The sequence below is a fragment of the Balaenoptera borealis genome (assembly GCF_965194805.1).
Source record: "Balaenoptera borealis genome assembly, chromosome: 3".
Classification (NCBI taxonomy): Eukaryota; Metazoa; Chordata; class Mammalia; order Artiodactyla; family Balaenopteridae; genus Balaenoptera; species Balaenoptera borealis.
This window is the reverse complement of record NC_138866.1, coordinates 178,983,202-178,990,476: the sequence shown is the minus strand read 5'-3', so window position 1 is coordinate 178,990,476 and position 7,275 is coordinate 178,983,202. Positions and strand designations below refer to the sequence as shown.

The 7,275-nt window shown below is 36.5% G+C and overlaps 1 pseudogene across 1 annotated transcript; it reads right to left on the bottom strand.

The window, feature by feature from the left end:
• Positions 1 to 1,411: 1,411 nt before the first annotated feature.
• LOC309625693 (small nuclear ribonucleoprotein Sm D1 pseudogene) lies at positions 1,412 to 6,629 on the bottom strand (annotated as a pseudogene). Its single transcript has one exon. The product of its transcript is annotated as a small nuclear ribonucleoprotein Sm D1 pseudogene (transcript).
• Between the last annotated feature and the right edge of the window lie 646 nt (positions 6,630 to 7,275).

Sequence of the window (7,275 nt, the reverse complement as noted above, 5' to 3'; positions counted from 1 at the left end):
TTTGTTGTTTTATTTTGAGTGTCTCTAGAAATGTCTGTGTTGGTTTAAGATAGAAAATTCTTCCTTAACATGATGAGGAAAGTCCATTTTAGGTTTTCAGGAATAAGTGTTGTGTTATTAAATGTTATTCTGATATCTATTATAGAAGATCATGTGTATTTTGACTGCTGAACATATTAATACATTTCAAAATACTAAGCCATCATTGCTTAACCAATCTAATTATAGTAGATTAAAACATGTTGTGAAATATAATTTCTCTATTATTTCACTTACAGTTTTCTATTTAAACTCACAATAAATTTCTTTAAACAAATCCCCAAATTTCACAAATAAAATCTTAAGCTTTAAAAGATATCAGATTGGGAATTCCCCGGTTGTCCAGTGGTTAGGACTTCATGCTTTCACTGCTGAGGGCCTGGGTTTCATCCCTGGTTGGGGAACTAAGATCTCACAAGCTGAGTGGTGCAGCCAGAAAAAAAAAAAAAACACCAAAAAACATTGAAAACAGAAGACATTACTGCTTCTTACAGTACCACACACCTGGTGAAGCCTCCCCTGGAAAACCAGAGGGAACAATACAATAAGGAAAGTTCTGCTGTCCAACTGGCCAGCTTCACTGCAAACCGAATTACTTCAAACAGGAAGAGACACAGCCCTACATCTGGACGGGAAGGAGATGCCTACTTTGCTATCCAGCAGGAAGAAAATGTCTCTCTTCCCAAGGGCAGCCCAGCCAATCAGAAACTGTAGTCACCCAACCAATGAGAAGCCTCTTCCTGAAAAGGACTGTGCTTATTATCGCCCCTCCCTAGGTCCCTACCCACATGCCCTATAAAAGCAAGCTCCCCTTCCTGGTTCTCTGGATTTGCCTATGGCCTGCCATAGTCTGTATATGCCAAATTGCAATTCTTCTGGCTATTCTCAAATAAATTCACTTTTGCTGATAAAATAACTGCTTATTATTAAAGTTGACAAACTCAATCTAGTACCCACTAGGGTTTAGCCTTACATTTAAACTGTGTTGCTAGACTGGTTTCACACTACAAACTTCTAGACATTAAAATTCACAAAATAAGACACAGTTAAGGGACTTCCCTGGTGGTCCAGTGGTTAGGACTCCGTGCCCTCACTGCAGAGGGCACAGGTTCGACCCATGGTCGGAGAACTAAGACCCTGAGGCACGGTTAAAAATCGTTTGTTAATTTTCACTGCAAAGTAAAGGAGCTGTTACAGTGGAGGATTACTGGACTGAATGTCAATACTATGACATAGTATGAGTGTGTTTCATGTTTGGTAATTGCAATCATTGTTGCTTTTGTTGTGGTCATCCATGTACAATGCTTGGTGTCAGTCGATTTATCTCTTGTAAAAATAAAATACAGTGTGTGTGTGTGAAAAAAAAAAAAATCGTTTGTTATTGGCATTTGACTTAAAATCGATATGAGCCTCCACTGCTTTTAAAACAGACAAGATAATACAAAGTGTTCTTTATCAGAGTATTCACAATTTGCAATTAAGCATCAGTGTATATCTAACTCTGTTTCCCTTTTAGCCTATAAGCTCCAGGAGGGTAGGAGTCAACTTATGTTTGTTTACTCACTACTTATGCTTTTCTGTTTGTCCCCTTCAAATCTCTCCACCTTGATGCATCACTGTGTTCCCTTTCCTTCTGCTTGTGTTCAATTAATAGGAGCACCAACAAAGGATGGAAAAGAATGAGATACACATATACACACACCACACACAAACGCTCTTGCTATCTCAATTTACATAACTTCCCTCCAAGGCCTAAACTTCCTTTTTCGATAACAATCTTTGCAGAACATTTCCTTCTCATTAAACAAACAAAGAAATAAGCCCACATACATGATTAAATGAAAATACAGATCTAGTTCAATCCTCAGTTAGGTTTTTTTCCTTAGTATATAAACAAAGAGTAGTACGCTTTATAAGAAACTATATACTGAGAAATATTTTTCTCTAAATCTAACCAATTAAAACAATTTAAAAAATCCTTATTAATGATCAGAAAGAATCCAGTTTTTGGCAAAGAAGTAGGTCTTCTTCCTTTTGTTCTTAAAAGACTACTTGTACAAGTATTTGATTAAGAATCCTCCTGCCAATGCAAGGGACACGGGTTCGAGCCCTGGTCCAGGAAGATCCCACATGCCGTAGAGTAACCAAGCCTGTGTGCCACAACTACTGAGCCTGCGCTCTAGAGCCCACAAGCCACACCTACTGAGCTCACGTGCCACAACTACTGAAGCCTGTTCACCTAGAGCCCGTGCTCCGCAACAAGAGAAGCCACCACAATGAGAAGGCCACTCACCACAACAAAGAGTAGCCTCCGCTTGCCGCAACTAGAGAAAGCCCACACGCAGCAACGAAGACCCAACGCAGCCAAAAATAAAATAAATTAAAAAACAATAAAAACCTATTCTATTAAGAACCTATTAAAAAAGTAAAATAGGTACTTCCCTGGCAGTCCAGTCGTTAAGATGCCTCAATTCAAATGCAGGGGGCGTGGGTTCAATCCCTAGTCGGGGAACTAGGATCCCACATGCCCTGCGGCGTGGCCAAAAAAAAAAGTAAAATAAAACCAAAAAAACCATTAACAATGACGACAAAATCAATGACTCCTTAATTTAGACGATGATCATCACCTTTTACTAAGAACCTAAGTCTCCATGGAATAAAACTCAGGAAAGGAGAATCAATTTTACACCTCATTCCATAGGACTTTAGTTTCTGAAGTACCAAAAAGAACTTATTTCACTTGTAGGAAGGTTCCACAGAATGGAGTCAAAGTAAAACAATAAAACACGTAGTCAGTACATGTGAAGTAAAAAGGTGTGTATTCTACATATATTCATAAAAGAAATATTTAGTTCAAAAAATTAAAAGCCTGATCTAAGACTGGAATTATTCTGGGACTGCCTGGTAGTAATGCTTAGCTCTTATTGTGTTTGTATCATGAATATATATATGAACTATTAAAACTTAACATGATATAGTCAATAGACAACTCTGTCCTACATTTATATCTATTAAAAACTGCCACAAACAAACAAAGCCTGTACAAAGAGCAGCCGGAGCATCGAACACTTTGAAATTATAATCTTGAGAGACACAATATGCTTAGGAGTCCACCATCTTCTAACTTAGCCATGTAGTCTTCCTCTGCCATGTCTTCTTCTTCTTCCCCGTCTGTCATAAACAAACAAAACTACTTTGAAATAGTAGTCTTGAGAGATATTATCGCCTAGGACCCCCTCTTCCTCTGCCTCTGCCTCTGCCTCGGCCTCTTCCTCTTCCTCGGCCTCTTCCTGCAACAGCTTCCCTTTTCTTAGACTTCACCTTTGGTTCAACATCCACGAGAAGTGTATCCAGAGGTAAGCTGTCTGGCAGAATAAAATACTGAATGTTATTTCCGTGAATACTCAGTGTTTCTAGCTGTACAGGTTCTCTGTTCTTCAGGGTCATTTTCACAGCTTTAAGATGTGTATTCATGCTGACATCTACACCTGTGATTGTTCCATGGACCTGTGTTCTGTTCTTTAATTCAGTGGTTACAATTTCGTGACCCAATCTCACAAGCTTCATCCTAGTGGCGCCGTCACCCTTTTGATCTGATAGTGCACAAAACCTGACAGCCGAGCACCGACCAGCTGCAAGTATGAATGGCCCATATTGTTTTAATTACTGTAGCTTTGTGATGTAGTTTGAAACCAGAGCACATGAAGTCCCGACCTTTGCTCTTATTTCTCAAGATTGTTCTGGCTATTTAGGGACTTTTGTGATTTCATACAAATTTTAGGACTATTTATTCTCCTTCAATTTTGAAGGATACTTTCACTAGAATTCTACTTTTTTTTTCTTTTAAGACTTTTAGTATTTCACTCCACTTTCTTCTCACTTGCATGGTTTCTGATAAGAAATCTTCTGTAAATCTTATCTGTTCCAAACATTTCCTTCTCTCTCTCCTTCCATTTTTATACTTCTTGTTGATTTAAACTGTGAGTTTAGATATATAATGCTATTGAATTTTTGGAATATAAATCTAGTTGTCAAATTTTATTACTGACATTGTATTAAAACTTATCCACAATTATTTGGATGTACCTCTACATTTTACAGGTTACATTTTTCATCTTCAATTCTTTTATACCATGACTTACAAGTTTTTTATTTGGATTGAGCTCTTGGTTAGCTGAAATTTATTTCACTAGGTATTTCAGGAAGAGTTCATGGTTGGTATAATTTCTAGGTTCTTCAGTGGCCAAGAATATCTTTTTTGCCTTCATATATAATCACCAACTGACTTGAGCATGAAATTCTCGTACTCAGGTTCCCTTCAAAACTATGTAGACTTTGCCCTGTGACTTTTGTTGTTTAGTGGTACAAAGAAGTTTGTGGCCTGCTAAAATATTTTGCCTTGGTAAATATCTTTTTTCCTTCCTAAATGGTTTTAATAATTTTTATCCTTGAAATTCAAAAATTTTATCAAGGTATGTCTAGATGTTTGTCTCATTTCATAAATTTTGTTAGTAATTCTTGACCTCTTTCAATTTTAATAGTCATGTGTTTCTTCCAGTCAGTTCTTTTTATTATGAAATATTTAAAATACATGGAAGAGCAAATAAAATATTTATAATGCATGTCCCTATATTTACCACTTAGTTTTAGTAAATCATATTAGTCTGACACATATGCCACAAATGATTTGTAATAAACTACATTTTATAGCTGTAGTTGAAACTTCTTGAGCAACCTTCCACTACCCCAATTCTCCTTTTAAATCTAAATGTAAACACTTTTCTAATTTTTGTGTCCATCTTTCTTACACATTTCTCTATACTGTTATATACATGAATTCAAAACACATATTACTTTGCATCTTTTCATTTTAAATGCTATGGAATCATATTGTATCTATATTTCTGAATCTTACATTTTTCAGTCTACGTTATCTTTTCGAGACTTTGCTATGGTGGTAGCTACAGCTTTCTTTGGTTCATTTTATTGTGCTGCCTCATTCTGTTATGTAAATATATCACAATTAATTTATCCATTTTTATGTTGATGGACATTTAGGTAGTTTCCAAATGTCCACAAATATAAATCATGCTGCAATGAATATTCATTCACGTGTCTTCTGTGAGAGTTTCTCTAGGTTTTGTACCAAGAAGTGTAGTTCCTTGCAGCAGGCTTGATGACCTTCAAGAGTAATATTATTAAGGAAGTAGTGCTTACATTGTTCTTACTATGTGCTAGACACTCTTCCATATACTTAACTGATAGACTCATTTAACCTTTCAGAATAACTCTATGAGGTAGGTACTATTCACTATCCACATTTTAGGATTAAAATACAAGTCACAGTAATTTTAAGTGACTTGTCCAAGGTCACACAGATGCAGGTAATAGAGCCAGGATTTGAACTCAGGTAATCTTGTCCAGAGTCTGCACATTTAACCGCTATGATACACTGGACAAAAAGTATTCTGTTTCTTCTTGATTCGGCTTTAAGAAGTCATATTTTATTTAGGAATTTGTCTGACTTTTCAAATTTTTCACATAATGTTTTTCATTATATGTTCTTACCTCTATCACTTCTGCTGTATGTATATGTCTATTTTTGTATTTCCAATGTTATTTATTATGCCTCTTCTCTTCTTTGAACATATGAAATATAATTATATTTTAATGTCCTTGTAGAAAATTCTAACATCTGTATCAGTTCTGGGTTGGTTTCTATTTATTAATTTTTCTCATTGCAGGTCATAATTTCTTGACTCTTTCATACTTGATAATATTTAATTGGATGCAAACATTGAGATTTTTATTTTGTTAGGAGTTGATATTTTGCTTTCCTATAAATAGTTTTGTACATTGATCTGGGATGCAGTTAAGTAGACTTGTTGGAAGTGTAAATGTGAATCCAGCTCCATGTGAGAGCAGCCAATGTTTATAGCTTCTCAGGAGAAACTTCCCTCTTGCCTTTGGAGGTATGTCAGAGACAGATTTTCTTGTTTTCCTTATAAAGAATTTTTTCCCTAACCCAATTTATTTGAATGAAAGGAGGGGAAACCCTTTCATCCAGAGTTCCTAGCTTTATGCAGAGGTCTCAAGTTCAGGTACCTTCCCTGCAAGTGTTCAATGCCACATCTCTCATTTCATTGGACGTTCATCCCTGAATTTATTAAATTATATTTTGACGTTTGCTCCTAGAGTATTATTGGTTTCCTTTACCACTCTGGTTTAATGATCAAGGATTTCATTTTTTTAATCCTTGGGTTATTTTTGTCTTACACTGTTGAGAATGCCACACTGCAACTTTAAATATTATTGTCAGAATTTTTTTTGACATTTTGGTGTTTTCCAGCTGGAATATATTTTGAGAAGCTTTTAACCATTGAACTATCAGGAGTGATTGCCCTGTCTTACCAATTTTTATTTATTTAAACTTTTGGCTGTAGTTTTCTTTTAGTCTCTTTAGGACAGAAGATAACGTTTTTGCTTTTAAATCTATCCTGAAAATCTCTGTCTTTAAGCAGATAAATTGAACCATTTATATTACTGTTGTTACTGATATATTTAGACCCTTTATTTTATCAGGGATCTTCGGATCCCAGTCAGTTACAGCTGCCTCTTCTTGACAGATTATGTCCTGGCATGAGAAAACCAAAGTTCCCAGGTAGCTGCTGTAGTTTAAAGCTCAGTGAGATTCTTGCTGTCACTCCTATGAAAAGCAGGGCTTCCCTTTGGGAATCTGTTCCACATCTGCAGAGGCCAGAGTTGTATGGACAGAGAGCCCAAATTCTCAAGTGGGTCACTGAAAGTTATGCTACCCTAAATTACTTCTCCTTCCATCCCTTTGTTTCTTGACCCATGTTTTCTACCTACTGGGGATATAGAATCATACAGTAATCATTGATTTACAGTATATACTGCATCCTGGAGAATGGTACCCCTCTTAACAGGGTATTGTCTCCAAAATGACACCTTGCTGTTCTCTCAACACACGATTCCATCACTCTGTTAAGACAACAGCTTCAGTGTCTTCAGAGCAGGTACTGTCCATCTTTGGCTCGTGTCACATACTGAGCCAACCCATTAGCTTTTTCTTCCTCCTGCCTATGAGTCCTATCAGTTAGTCCTAAAGTCCCCCATGTGCACTGGGCCGCTGGTAAATTGCACTCAGCCTGTGATTTCCTGTAGTGAGCCTGTCTTCTCACTAGAATGTAATCTCCAATAAAGACGGGTTTGTTT